A 16,486-nucleotide genomic window follows, 5' to 3' on the forward strand; every position below is an offset into this window, starting at 1 on the left:
AGCTCAGTCAGTTAAGCTTCTGCCTTCAGCTCGGGTCACGATCCCAGGGTCCTGCAATCAAGCCCGGCATCTGCCTGCCAGCTCAATGTGGAGTCTGCTTCTACTCTCTCTGCCCCCTGCCTCTGCCTCCTTGTGCATTCTCTCTCTCTCTCTCTTTCTCTTTCTAATAAATAAATAAAATCTTTTAAAAAGATTACATTAGTTGCATTTTGAATTTTAAAAACTCTTTCACTCCTGGAGTAAATGCAATGAGGTTAAGATACATTGTATTTTTTCAATTATTAATACTTACTGATTAGTCCCTCTCAGCCCATGTTCTTTTTTGTATCACATGCTTTCTATGTAGTATTCTGTATCTATTATTTGAATGGTTACACTAGAGATAAGACTTTGATAACATAACTTAGTAAAGCCTAATCTTAATAAAATTTTAACCATCAAAGAGCCACTGAACATTTTAACAAGATTCATTCACCTCCTTCCCAAATTATATGCTGTTTAATTAGGATTTTATAGCTATCTTTTTTTTTTTGTCATCACAATAACTCATTACTATTATTTACATAGTTAAGATTGGTTAGTTTTCTGTCATTAGCCTTTTCCTCAGGACAACCTGGCTTCTCTGTTTCTTTACCCTTCCTATGTTAGCTTCTATTTCTTTCTCTTATGCCTTTTGGGAATTTTCCATACTTCTGGTGAATTCAACAACTATATATTTTAATGTATATTTACTTTTGAAAGACTTTTCAATATAGCTAGTCTGCCACACTGAAAAGAAAGTCTCTCAAAAAAAAAAAAAAGCCTATTAAAAAAAGAGTTGAAAAAAAAAAAAAAAAAGAGTTGCCTGGCTGGCTCAGTCCATAGAGTATGCAATTCTTGATCTTGAAGTCCTGAGTTCGAACCCCACATTGGGTGTAGAGCTTACATAATATAAATATTTTAAAAAAAGGAAGTATTTCATTCTTCTACCAGAGCATGGCTATCAAAAACTAAGGTTCTGGTTGCATCACACTAACATGTCTATCCCTATGGCCTGTACAATGAATCTAGCAATGTACATTCCATGGGGAAAAAAAGCAACAAAGAGTCAGCTAAGTACTATGAGTGACTTTTATCTATATTTTCCATTTTCTCTTGGCAGTATACAATTATCATATGACTTTCAAAGTCTCAGAAAAAATTATAAAGTAAAGAGTAATATGATATAAAAATATGACACTTCAAAGGGCTAGAAATAGCTACATTGTTCTTTAAAATCATTTTTGAGGTATTTTATTACCAGTGTTTTAAGAAAAGTATAGAAAATGGCTGGGAAATTCACTCACTCTAATAAATGTCTTCACTCTTTCCTTTTCTAACCTTGCCTTTCATTCAATTTATTTTTAAGTAAAACATTTTGGCTCTAAATATTGACTCCTTCCATCTAGCTCATTGAAAGCATATCTATAAAGAGAGAGAGAAAGCACACATGGAAAAATTTTATTGCAATTCACAATTAAGTTACATTAAATTCATTCACTGTTGTACTTTTGTCAGCAGATCAGAAAGAGGACAGAGGTCACCTTAGAACTGAACTAGAAATCTAAGGCCACCTGCATCAAAAACATATGGGAAAAAGCACATAATAGGAAGACTGTGACACAAAAAACTTAAGCCTGCTCTTCCAAGCTGAAATTCTGAAATAGAAAATCAAATATTAAATCATAACCTCAAAATATATAGCTATTGTACACGCCACAGTCATGAATAAGACTATTTCTGAAACAGCAAGTTGTTAAACACTTATTTTACATTCCAAAATTTAGGATTACTCAAATTTATCTAAATATTATTGGAAAGTACAATACTCAGATATGCAAGGAAGAAGAATTTTCCTTTTTTGCAACAGCTGAAAGATCTAAGGGTAAAGAAAGCTACATTACAGTTCTTTATCCCACAAGCTCAAAAATTATTTACAAAACAGTTTTTGAACTCTGCAGCAAAAAATCATTTGTGGGAGTCATCTTCCTTTCTTTTTTTTCTCTTCTTTGTGATATTTGTAAGCAATTGTACAAAGATCTCCTGTGTTATAAACTTCAGAGGAAGCAAAGGTCAGGAAATTTCTAAGAAAATGCATGCACGCGTTTGTATGCACACACACATACTTAAAATATTATAAACCTGGTAAAAGTTGATGGCTAAGACTGGAGCTAGAGACAAGGAATGAAGACATGCCCTGGGCTATTAGAAGCACGGCACTAAGTAATAAGCCCTTCTGGACACTGTTGGGAAAGAGAAAGTACCCCGATCTCCTGCAAAGGCTTGCTGCTATTAGAAGAGGAGCAGATAAAGCTCTAATGACCAGATAATTTTCTTGACACAAAACAGAGGTCTGTGACCTCTGGAGGAAGGACAGGAGCACTGAGAACAACCTCAGCCCTGAGGACCAGTTCTATAGAAACTGTCTCAGTTTGAGGATGCAGCAGATGGTATAAAACCCTCCATTGCCATCTCCATCTCACCATAAGCCATGTATTTTAACCACATTTTTTATATTTCATAATCTGATGTTTTGGTATCTTGGGGCCTTGCTCAACCAGAACGGCCTGTCCTTTTTTCAAGGGTTAGGTAATTCCTAGAGATAGCAAAAATCTTGCCTGTGAGCATACCTTTCATACACAAACTAATCAATCCAAACCTTATAGCCCAGTCACCTTCTTTATCAGGTTCTTACACACTGGGCCACTATCTATCCATCCTAATTACTTGAGACCCAGGTACCAAACAAGTAGGGACAGTCCCCATGACTCCTGAAATTTATCAAATTAAGCTTAAATTCCGCTTACCCTGCCTCAACCATTCTTTCAAACAGACCTCATAATAAAAGTCCTTGTCCATGTTTTCTTGTCACTTACCCTGCCTCCTGACTGGTTGTGGGGCTTCCCCTCTGGCAGGGTGAGCCACTTAGAATCTGCGAGTACAACAAAGTATCTTCTCGAGGGCAATCATTCCCTGATCTGTGGACCTTGCCATATGTAAATAATAATAGAACCTATTTTTAAAAACACTTTATATCAAGTAATATACAATACCCTACTTTTGAAGGCTACAACACAGAGAATCTTCTCTATGGTGCAGGATTGAGGATCTGCTGAGAAAAAAATCCTTCAGTATTCCAGATCTGATTGACATTTAACACAATAAAGCTCCTTACCACTGGAATATTTTTTTAATTAAGCACTTAAATTTGGGATAATTATGGGTTTCACATGTAATTCTAAGACAGAGACATCTCATTGTCTTTGGTTTTCCTCAATGATAATATCTCGCAAAAATATAGTACAGTATCTAACGGGAGCAGTGACATTGACACAGTCAAGGTACAGAACAGTTCTGTCACCACAGGATTCCTTATGCCCTTATATAGCCATATCCAATTTCTTCCGGCTCCCATCTCCTCCTTAGCCTCTGACAAGCACACATCTGTTCTTCACATCTGTTCTTCATGCCCATAGTTTTGTCATTTCAAAAAATACTGTATACATGGAATCACACAGTATATAACATTTTTGGATGGACTTTTTTCTATCAGCAATATTTCTAGGAGATTCATCCAGGTTGTTACATGATTCAATAATTCATTTATTTTTATTGCTGAATATTATTCTTATGGTATGGAGCTACCACAATTTGTTTAACCATTCAACAGTTGAAAGACAATCGGTTGGTTTCCAGTGTTTGGCTATAATAAATAACACTGTTATGATGGTTTATGTACAGATTTTTACAGGAACATAGCTTCATTTCTCTCAGATAAATGCCCAGGATTACATCTGCTGTGTCATATGGCAGTCATAGGTATAGTTTATTACAAAACCACCAGACTATTTGCTAGAGTAGTTGTACAGTTTGAATTCCCACCAGCAACAGATGAACACTTTCTCTACATCTTCCCCAGCATGTGGGTGATGTCACCAATTTTTGTTTAGCTATTCTAAAAGGTGAGCAGTGATATCTTGTTTTGAGTTTGATTTGCATTTCCCTAATGGGCAATGATGTTAATAGTGCTTCTTTTCCATCTGTACGTCCTCTTTAGGGAATGCTTATTTATGTCTTTTGCTTATGTTATAATTGGGATATTTGTTTTGTTTTTCACTGTTGAATTTTGAGAGGTCATTATTTATTTTCAGATTCTAGTCCTTCGTTGAATGTGTTTTGAAAATATTTTCTCCCAGTGTATAGCTTATCCTTTCTTCCTCTTAACGGGGTCTAGGGCACATCATAAGTTATTTTGATAGTGCCTATTTTATCTAGTTTTCCTTTTATGAATTGGGCTTTTAGTATCAAGCCTAAGAAATTGTTGCTTAGTACCATATCCCAAAGATTATTTTATATTTTCTATTTGCTGATATTTTCATAAGGATTTTACATCATATTTATGGGAGATATTGTCAGTAGTTTTCTGCTTTTTGTTTATTGGAAGAGAATATGTATAATTGGTTTTACTTCTTTAAATTTAAGTATGATAGAATTCTGCAGCAAAACTGTCTGGGCCTAGAGATTTCTTTGGGGGAGCTATAAAGTATAAATTTAATATCTTTAATATTATAGAGCTATTCAAATTATCCATTTCACATTGATTATATTATGACATTTTCTGGTTTTTGAGGAAATGGTCTAAGTTATTAAACTATGTGTGTAGAATTGTTCATGGCATTCTCTTATTATCCCTTTGATGTATACAGGGTTTACAGTGGTATCCCCTGTTTCCTTCCTGATGTTGCCAGTTTGTATCCTCTCATTTCTTTGTCACTCTTCCTAGAAGTTTCTGAATTTTATTAATCTTTTCAAAGAACCAGTTCCTTATTTCATGATTTTTTTCTACTGTTTTTGTTTCAATTTCATTGATTTCTACTATCTCTATATAATATTTCATTCCCACCATTTGCTTTGGATATACTTTGCTCTTGTTTTCCTAGTCTTGTGAGGTTGAAGATGAGAGTATTGACTTGGATTTTTTCTTTCTTCTAATATATGCCTTTAATGTTGTAAATTTCCCTCTCAATCTTTATTAGCTATGTTCCATAAATATTGATATATTTGCATTTTCATTAAGTTCAAACTAATTTTTTTCTTTCCCATGAGAGTTTTTCTCATACCCAATGTTTATTTAAAAGTGTTTTGTTAAGTTTCCAAATATTTTGAAGTTTCCTTTTATCTTCCTGTTATGGATCTCTAGTTTGACTCCACCATAGTCAAAAAATATATACTTTATTTTATTTCAATTATTTGTTAAAGATTGGCTAAGGTTTGTTTTATGGCCTAGGATATTGTCCATCTTGGTGTATATTTTACAGGCACCTGAAAAGAGACATATAGGTATTTTACTGTCATTGCATAGAATATTAAATAAATAATGATTGGATCCAGGGCACCTGGGTGGCTCACTGGTAGAGTGTCTGCTTTTGGCTCAGGTCATGATCCCAGAGTCCCAAGATCGAGTCCTGCATCAGGCTCCCCATGGGAGCTTCAGTCTGCTTTTTTGCTTTATTCTGTTTTTTATTTGTTCTATTTTTTATTCTCTTTTTTTTGTCTTTTTGAGAGTTTCTTGAATATTTTTATAATTTGATTTTGATTTATTGTTAGTGTTTTTGTGTGTATTTCCCTAAGAGAATAATGGTTGCTCTATGTAATAAGCTACATACATATAAGTTATTATACTTCACTATTTTACAAGGTAAGTGAAATATAGAAAACCTACCTCCTTTTACATTCATTTACCCTCCTTTACCCATAATATAATTGTTTTAAATATTCTTCTATACACATTTAATTACTTGCCAAGAAAAAGGAAAATATTTATGGATAAAAACACTTAAACTTAAATATAAGAAGCAGGATCATTCACAATTGCTGTAAGCTGATAACATTCAGATCAACAGGTAAACTGATAAACAAATTTTGGTACATGATACAATAAAATGTGGGAATAATAACAAACCACTGATACACACAATAAGGATGCATTGCAAAGTATTATGCTAAGTGAAAGGAGCCAGGAATAAGAAAAACATGAAACAACAAGAAAATAAAAACCAAAAATATATATACTATATGACTCGATTTTTATGACGTTCTTGCCAAGATAAAACTGTAATGACAAAAATTAAATCCATAGTTGCCAGGGGCTAGGTGTGGTAGGAGTGAATTGACTGAAAACGGGCTAGAGGCAACTCTCTAAGATAATATGAGTTGCAAATTAAAATTTTTTAAAAAGATTTTATGTATTTATTCATTAAAGATACACAGAGAGAGAGAGGCAGAGACACAGGCAGAGGGCGAAGCAGGCTCCATCCATGCAGGGAGCCCAATGTGGAACTCAATCCTGGGACTCCAGGATCACACCCTGGGCCAAAGGCAGGTGCTTAAACCACTGAGCCACCCAGGGATCCCTGATTGTTTCCTACTGATTAGATTCAGGTTAAATATTCTTAGCAAGAGTATTACCTAAGTGATACTGTATATTTTAAAGCAATACATTACTACATGTCTCAAGTACTTTGCAGAATGTTTTCATACATTATCTCATTTAATTGTCATATGAACTGATGAGTGCAGCCAGCTGTGCTAAACTTAATGAGATTAAAGCTTCCCAAGAACCCAGTTTCCCTAAGACCATGTAGAAAAGAGGCAGTAAAAAGCAGCAACCAGACTGATTAATCTATATGCTTTCCACATTTGTTACTATATTCCTTATACAAATACACTATGTTATGCTAATATAGGATTTTTACAACTTTACCCTTCAAGCAGAGCAGGTGTTGCACACAAGTAAAAAAATGCAACCACGTGTTTTAAAGGATGACCTTCATAGGGGTGGTTATGAGAGCACAAGGGTAAGAGAATTAACACTAAGGAGCCTAGGAAGGTGCAAAACAAGTCCTTGGAGACCAGGGAAACACAATACAGGTATAATGGTTAGCTTTATTTTGCTGATATCAATGAATAAATTTTAAATAAATAGAAAAACTATTTTGGCATCCTAAAAATTAAGTCTTTAATCTGCTTCTCAGAAAGGTTCACAGTAGTTGTTTTCAGCTTACATAAAACATTTGATGGTCTCCATTAGAAATTAGATTTGAGCACACCTGTCTTCTTATTGGCTATTCCTCTGTCAAATGTTCCAAAGTAATAAAAAAAGAACAAAAAGATGAATCACAGATCAGAGGGCATCTTGCCAGTCTAAAGAATATTCTGACAGTTTTCAGTACTGTATTACTTAAAATAGCCAACTAGATGGGTGGGGTTGTTATTACTGTTCAGGAATAGATTTAATTACAAATGGCAGGAAGCCTTGACAGAATTCTGATTGATAGTTGTTCAGTCATTTACCTTGTTTCAGACCTATCATTTGCTTTGCCTTCCCGGAGCAAAATGTTCTAACAGTCACCAAATATGAGAATGAAGAAGTGCAGTGGCTTATTCATGCCACTCTAATCCTCAAATCCAATTAGCATTCAGCCTTGTCATGCAGCTACCCTTCTAATACTTTTTCAGCTACATGCAGTTCTGTGGCTCTGATTAAAAACAGTGGGTGGCCTTGATCACTTAAGATGCTTCTTATAAAATCATTGGGAGCCTAGCAGAGAAAGAGAATGAGACCCAACAGAAGAATGGAGGTTCCATAATAATCCAAAAGAAAATCACATTGATATATGCCAAGAAAGGCATTTTCATCCTAAATCATCCATTAACAAGATTAGGTGAGGAAAATGGAAAACCTGATAATATTTTCATTTTTACAATATTAACTTGAACAATACAATGTGGAGAAGAAAGAAAACATAATTATTGTGGCTACTATATGCCATATACTCCTCAGATTTATATTAATTACCTCATTCACCTTCATAATTATCTTCTGAGGTACATGTCATTTTCCTCAATTTACAAAGGAGGGAAATTAAGATTAGAGACGCTATACAGCTTACCCACATGCACAGGTCTGGTCAGCAGCAGAGAACACTTCAAACGCAGGTCTCCCTCATCCTGAGGCCAAGTTACATTTTTCCCTCCCAAACCTATCATTATATAACTCTATTTTTTTAATTTATCAATTACGTTCTCAGCTGTTCATTAACTACACCTTCTTTTAGTCATCCTGCTGTATCTTTGAGTTATCTATCTAAATGACTTTGTTTATAATTATGAATAAATGAGGTTAATTAGATTAACTACCAGGAGTGAAAGAAGGACACTGACCAATTAATAAAACAAATAACAATAGCTTTGGTGTTTGTCAACAAAAGATGGGTAGAAGTTTCATTAGGTAATAAATAATACAATGTAGCTATAAAGAAATAATGAGAAAGGTCTTTATACATACTAAAAACCAGTTACAGGATTTAAGTAAAAAGGCAGAGTGCAAGAGAATGTATATACCTTGGAGAAATCTTGTTTAAGAAAGAAGAAGGACAACAATATATATTAGGTTTTGCTTTGCAAAAAGAGACACTGGAACTGTAAATAAGAAACTAATAAAAAGAGTTACCAGTAGAGAACCAGAGGGGAGGAAGAAGATAAAAGGGGTGCAACATCTCATCCTTATAGAATGATACTTCTCAGATTATCCCCTTTTTGATGGTTTTGACTTTCAAAACATAGACATAATCAACCTATTTAAAAGTGATTTAAAGAGAAAAATTGTAAGAACCCACTTTAAATGGTCAGAAGAATTAGATCAGTGGTAGACAAGGGGTATCTTTAGGGGTATCTAGCACAAGGTTTTCACAGTTCACTGTTCCGTTCAAATAAAGAGTAGGAAGATTTAGTTGAAACTTCAAGATTACACACTGGGTCAAACAATTGAGTTTAAATTCTAGCATTCTTGTTGACTATGTGCTATTAGCAGGTTACTTAACATCTCTGAATTTCACTTGTATCATTTGTAATAATAATGGCATCAACTCCAAAGGGATATAATGAAAAAAATAATATTTTATTTATTCATTCATGAGAGACACAGAGAGAAGGCAGAGACACAGGCAGAGGGAGAAGCAGACCCCATGCAGGGAGCCGCACATAGGACCCTATCCCGGAACTCCAGGATCACGCCCTGAGCTAAAGGCAGACGCTCAACCTCTGAGTCACCCAGGCATCCCAAATATAATAAAAATGAAATAAAATAATGAATACAAGGTACTTGGATATAGGAAGTGTTTGATGAGAATTAAGAATTTCCATCATTTGCACCACTATTCTCATCATAGAAGCAGAAAGGAAATGGGTGGACAATAACTCTTGGAAGCCACCCAAAGAAGGATACTGAGACTAGGAAAGTCTCAGATCAGGTAGTTGGACAAGGATAATGATAGGCAGAACTAAAGAAAGGGTTCATGTTCTGAGCAAAATCACCTTTTCGTAGTGTTTCCATAAATGACAACACTGGTGGCTTGGGTTATCTTCATAATTACTGAAAAAAATAGGCTGTCAAAAGAGGGCCACTGAGTAACAAACAAAAGCCTGTTGATCAAATTTTGAAAGCTACTGTAAATGTAGTATTAAAATACTCTTGGGGGGATCCCTGGGTGGCTCAGCTGTTTAGCGCCTGTCTTCTCCCAGGGCGTGATTCTGGAGTCCTGGGATCGAGTCCCACGTCGGGCTCCCTGCATGGAACCTGCTTCTCCCTCTGCCTGTGTCTCTGCCTCTCGCTCTTTCTGTGTCTCTCATGAATAAATAAATAAAATTTTAAAAAATAAAATAAAATGAAATACTCTTGGGCCCTTTCACGAAGATGGCACCTAAGGTGAAGAAGGAAGCCCCTGCCCCTCCCAAAGCCAAAGCCAAAGCCAAAGCCAAAGCAAAGCTAAGAAAGCGGTGCTGAAAGGCGTGCACAGTCACACAAAAAAAGATCTGCACGTCACCTATATTCCGACGACCCAATACCCTGTGTCTCCAAAGGCAGCCCAAATATCCTCGAAAGAGCACCCCCAGGAGAAACCACCTTGATCACTATGCCATCATCAAGTTCCCCCTAACTATTGAGTCAGCCATAAAGAAAATAGAAGACAACAACACACTTGTGTTCATTGTGGATGTCAAGGCCAATAAGCACCAGATCAAACAGGCTGTGAAGAAGCTCTATCACATTGATGTGGCCAAGGTCAACACCTTGCTCAGGCCTGATGGAGAGAAGAAAGCATATGTTCGACTGGCTCCTGACTATGATGCTTTGGATGTTGCCAACAAAATTGGGATCATCCAAACTGAGTCCAGCCGGCTATAAATCTAAATATAAATTTTTCACCATAAATAAGATAAAATAAAAAATAAAATAATAAAATAAAATAAAATAAATAAAATAAAACAAAATAAAATAAAATACTCTTGGTTTGTTTAATATAGTCACACCTCATTTTTTTTTTTACAAAACAGCTTTAAGGAAAAAGCACCATACCTATAGTATTATCATTAATCCCTTCATACTTTTTCTATTGAAATACTTTTAATTCAATCCACTAGAGAAAATTCCTCTATAGGAATATAATACTAATCTTACAAAAAGAAATTTTATAGACAATCTATTCCACTTTAAGCAAAATTTCCTGAATTCGTCAATTAAGAATATACAAATTAAGTCTGAAGAAAAATGTTCTTTCAGAAGAAGTACTAACATTCTAATTAAGGAAAAAAGGAAAACACGGGTATATGAAAATATACATAGACACAAAAGTCATATGAGACAAAAATCCCCAACTGAGATTCTTGAAAAAAGACTGTACATTCCAACCATACTTGTATATAATTTATATTTTAGAGGAAAGAGGAAGGTAAAAACATTAAGAGACAAGAGCTAGAGAAGCTTCTCAGATTTTCTAGAGGAAAAAGGAGCATCGGCTATTTATTGTGCATGAACATTATAGTGAATTTTAAGAAAAATAACAAGTCATTCTAGCAAAGGGCTATTGAAAATGCATTCTGTAAGAAATGTTACAGGAGACAGATTCAGAAGACAGAATTATGAGAATCAGATTCCTCTCCTCATTTTATTTTATCAGGACGTGGCATTCCACCACTAATGTCCCAAGAGAACATTCCTGCTTTTTTCTCCACATCTGCCACTTGTGACACTCAGATACTATATTTCCCTTCCGCTTCCCAGATGCCTGGACCTGTTTTGCCTTTTCTGTCTGGGTTTTTGAGCCTCATTAGGATATTCGCCTTTGAGAAAAAATCAAGGAAGATTATACACTTTTAAAAGTATTCTCATATATTTTGTCTAATTAGTACTTAAGTGTTTTATGAAGATGATTAATATTTTTGCCAAAAGCAAAGAAATGTACAAATATCTCAGTTTTTACAGAAAGTGTATGTGTGTTTATTTTTAAATGAAAAATTAAGATTAACTATCTTCATGAGAAATTCTTATATTAAAGTGTCACAATTACTGTCAAAGTCCAGGATTTCACCCCTAATTTATAGTTCTTTTAAATCAAGAATTTGCTATTTCATTACAAATTAAAAGTATTAAGATGATTTTAATTGTTCCTATACTTGACTTAATTTCCAATTTACAAAATCATTACCATTTCTGTAACTGCAATCTAATTTTATTTTTTTATTTTTATTTTTATTATTTTTTTTAGTGAGAGAGTGAGTGTGCATGCAGGGGTGGGGAGGAGCAGAAGGAGAGAAAGAATCTTAAGTAGGCTCCACATCCAATGCGGAGCCCAATTTGGGGCTCAATCGCACTACTCTGAGATCATTACCTTAAGATCATGACCTGAGCTGAAATCGAGAGTCACAAGCTACCTGACTGAGCCATCCAGGGCCCCATAACTGTATCTTAATTTTATAGAAGCAATCATTTCTACCTGTTTGGTTTTGTTTTTTTTTGTTTTTTTTTTTTTTTTTTGCTTTTCTCATTTTCTTTTTTGTTATTAACTTCACAAATGCAATCATTTATCTGCAAAAGTCCATTACCATCAGTAGGAATATAGGGCTATTGCATTTATGTTGAGAGACATCTTAAAATCTAGCCAGCTAAATATTAATAAGGTAAAAAATATTATGTGGCTTCTCTTAGCCTTTTTTGTGAAAATTTCATAAAATATTATATTTTTAAATTTCTGTGAATTTTTTAAAGATTTTATTTATTTATTTGACAAACAGAACAAGGAAGCACAAGTAGGAGGAGCAGCAGAGGGAGAGGGACAAACAGGCTCCCAGCTGAGCAGAGAGCCTGATGGGCTCAATCTCAGGGCCCTGAGACCATGACCTAAGATGAAGGCAGATGTTAACTGATTGAGTCACTCAGGCATCCCTATTTCTGTGAATTTCTATGAATATTTCTTAAAAATTTTTACTTAATATTTTAATACAATTAATTTATAAAACAATGTTGTTTTTTACCAAATTATGATGGATGAAATTATCATTCTATTAGAAATATTTCAAATATGCACAGAAGTTTAGAGAATAAAATCATGAGCATCTGTGCAAACCACCATGTAGATTTAACAACTGTTAAAATGTCATACTTTTCTTCAGTTCATTTATAAAAATTAGCATAGAAATTATAGATTTACTAAAATCTACATATATATCGCTCTCAATCCTACCTGGAAATAACCACAATCCTGAAACTGAAGTGGGTCTTCATCATTCTGATTTTTCATACACTCGGTGCATATTTATGCATCCATAAACATATAGAGAGAATATTTCTTTTTCTAATATTTGCATAAAAGTTTTCATTTTCATAAGCATTTTCTGCGGTTTATCTTCATAAAACAAAAAATAAACTATAAACAATGAAAATACATAGAAGTTACTGTGCTAAAAAAATAAGGCAGATATCACCTAGTGTGTGTGTGTTTCTTTACTCATTTAGTCTTTCCAGCTTCTAAGTGTACAGTTTTTTTTAACATTTACTATGATCTTTGAAACTATATATAACACTTTAATTTTTTTATTTTTTTTAATTTTTATTTATTTATGATAGTCACAGAGAGAGAGAGAGAGAGAGAGAGAGAGAGGCAGAGACACAGGCAGAGGGAGAAGCAGGCTCCATGCACCGGGAGCCTGATGTGGGATTCGATCTCGGGTCTCCAGGATCGTGCCCTGGGCCAAAGGCAGGTGCCAAACCACTGTGCCACCCAGGGATCCCTATATAACACTTTTAAAAGTGAATACTGATATATTTAATATAATCAATATAATATTCTAACAATGTCTAAAATAGTTCAATAACTATTATTGTTCCAGAAATGGTCTTAGCAGAGTCACAAGTATACATTCCCCTCACTTTCCTTCTAACTAGAGTCTAGAATTTTAGTATTCTTTTGAAACATAAAAATATCACTAATTATTATTTATTCTACTAAATAATGCATTATATTAACATGCATTACACAAGGTTATAACTTCCCAGTGACCGTATTGTCTTCCCCAGAGACTTATTTTCCTCTTTTCAGGTACACCTGCCTTTGTTTCACTTTTATTTAATTTATTATGGCTTGTTGCTGCTGTTTATCAATTTTATTTTTTTCTCTCTTTTAGAATATTCAGTCTTTATAAAATTATTATTAATTCTTCTCTCAAAGCTGATTTTTTGTGCTCATTTTCCTTTTGATTGGTTTTTCTTATTGGTTACCATTATTTGATATTTTTTAGGTGGATTTTGAATAGAAGATTTTCTTCCTTGTTTTATGCTCACTGCTTTCTTTAGAGAAGTTTATAGTTACCTCCATTCCGTCCTAAAGCTCGCTGCCCTAGAACAAGATTTAGGTTGGTGAATTGCCAGCAGAGAGGTATCACTATGCTACTCCAGTGGACTCATTTATTTGGATACACCTTGATAATTGCGTAATAAACCATCTACAACTATAGGCTGCTGCCTTGGGAAACACCATCTGACAGTGGGAATGAGAATATTACAGAACAAATTATAAGCCTGTAGTTGGAATCATTCTAAGATACCAACTTCTTTGTTCTCCTTCCCTGTTATATGCTGCTCCAGGCAGCTAGTCCACCATTTTCAAGCTTCTTTTCACTAACTCACCATAGCACTTGGTTTCTAACTTAAAATACTTGGTTTCTAACTTAAAATACTTCTAATCACTTAACTTTTGTGGAATTCTCTTAGTTCCCATCGATACACAGGTACTGAAATCTCAGCTCTTAAGTTTAAGTCTAAAGGCAAAGTCCAGCACTCCTGCAGATTTATTTACATACACTATTTTATGTTTCCTTCCAGTTTTAGTCCATGATGATGTATATCTTACATGTTAGATAAACTATGATTTGGTTTTCAGTTTTGAAATATCTAATTTAGCAACACTAGTAATTGTTCATAATAAAAGGGTGTGAAATTATAATTCCATCCTGAGAAGAATTCCAAGGAAATGTTCCACATGATTCTGATTCTCAAACATTATAAACCTATAACTCTCCCTCTCACAGTTATTTTACCAAAAATTCATGAAATTTGAATCTAAAGTATATTGATATATTTTTAACTAAATTGGATTTTATATTTGTAATTATGTTTCATAAAATATCTTTATACCAACTCAAATCATTTCAGCCTATTCAAACTTTCAGTCTTTTTCCTTTTCATGTAATAAGTTCATTATTTTTATATATAGTAGGACATTAAGATTAATGACTTCTCATATTTTACTTTAAAAATAGTTGACATGATTTTTTTTTTTACAAATTTATGTTACAAAATATACATTCCCTACATAGCATTCCCTACTGCCCCTGGCAGGTGTGCAGAGCAGCTTTTAGTTTCCATTCTTAAAACTGTAGCTTAATTTGCAGTCTTCCTGAGAGCTAAGGTAACATGAAACACTATATTGTGAGGTTCAGAAAGATCATAATGTATTCTTGAGGTACCTGGGTGGCTCAGTCAGTTAAGTATCTAACTCTTGATTTGGGCTCAGGTCACGATTTCAGAGTCATGACACTGAGCCCCACCTCAGTCTCTGCACTCATCCGGGAGTCTGTTCCTCTCCCTTTACTCTCTATCTCTCCCCTCTCCCTCTGCTTTTCCTCTGCCCATGTTTGTATTCTCTCACTCTCAAAAATAAAATATATATATGTATATATATATTATTTATGCAGTTTATATTTGGATAATTTTAAGTAATATTCCTTCATATATTATATATATAATACACATATATATATATAATTATTGCCTATCATATACACTGATTTACAGTTATAGATCCTACACTAAGTTCTTGAGAATAATCTGGGTGCTTTAGTTAAGATCATGACACAGTATCTAGTTCTTCATTACTAGTTATGTAAATATGTACTTCCAAACAAAGGGAATAGTAAACACAAATGGGAAGTTGAAAATTGTTTTCTGCCTTATAAAAATACGTCAATGGCACCTATATTGCTATAGTTTGTAAAGTGAAAACTTTAAAATATGGTATTGTATTCATATTCTTCTTATTTAGAGAGAGAGCACACAAAAGCATGGAGGATAGTGGTGGTGGGGAAGAGGGCAGAGGGAGAGAGAGAATCTTAAGGGATTCCATGCAGCATAGAGCCAGTTGCAGGGGCTTGATCTCATGACCCTTAGATCATGACCTGAGCCAAAAGCAAGAATTGGACACTTACCAACTGAGCCATCCAAGGCCCCCTGTATTCACATTCTTAATTCACATAGCATCTCCGTTGTTAGTGTATTGTGTCCCTCATGCTTTCCCACAGTAATGGCTATCCAGTATATTTGCCTCCTTAGTATTCATAAGCTAACTTCTTTTTTTCTGATAAAATACCAATTTCCTTCAAAAATCTCTCTGCTCCTATTCTCAGATGGTGTTATACCAGAGGTCCTTCCTATCCCATGATTATTAGAAGGACAATAACTTCTAGGCCCAGATAATTGTTGCAGCAATGAGCAATTGAGCTAAGACACCATTTAGCATCAGCAGCTCTAGAATTTTCTCTAAACAATTGGAAACAATGGTAGCTCTTTCTTCCAGGTTTGTACACTAGTAAGCTTCTTATCCATCACTGCCGGACTCACTCTGCTACCAGAAGGAAAAGAATGAAGTTCTTGGAAAGAAAAAATCAGAACTCAGAGATGGAAATAAACTTCTGAGCATAAAGCTATGCCTAAAGCCAGAGGAGTCCTGAAAATCTTCAGTTAAGCCCATAATTTTCTTTTCTTGCTCTCATAGTAGCCAATTAGTGTAGTTTCTCTCTAACTGCAGGAGTTTTACCTCATAGATCATATATTATAATTGTCCACTCTCTTCTCTGTGTCACCTACTATATTGTGTTCCTTGAGAACGGAGATGATGTCTTGTCAACCATTTTAGATTTAGTTCCTATTAAACTAAATAGGACTCAAATATTTAATAAAGAAAAAATCAATAAACAAATGAGTAAGTACTAGTTTTCATAGCTATATTACTATAGTTATCATTAATTTAAGATAATTGAAGGACAATTTTGCCTATAATTCTGACATAAATAACTG

At 34.3% G+C, this 16,486-nt stretch overlaps 1 protein-coding gene and 1 pseudogene across 15 annotated transcripts in view; one reads left to right on the forward strand and one right to left on the reverse strand.

Moving 5' to 3' along the window:
* Positions 1–16,486, reverse strand: part of DGKB (diacylglycerol kinase beta) — a 694,527-nt gene that overhangs the window by 567,907 nt on the left and 110,134 nt on the right. The gene's annotated exons all lie outside the window — the stretch shown is intronic.
* LOC140599517 (large ribosomal subunit protein uL23 pseudogene) lies at positions 9,773–10,275 on the forward strand (annotated as a pseudogene).

The sequence above is a fragment of the Vulpes vulpes genome, chromosome 7 (assembly GCF_048418805.1).
Source record: "Vulpes vulpes isolate BD-2025 chromosome 7, VulVul3, whole genome shotgun sequence".
NCBI classification, from domain to species: domain Eukaryota; kingdom Metazoa; phylum Chordata; class Mammalia; order Carnivora; family Canidae; genus Vulpes; species Vulpes vulpes.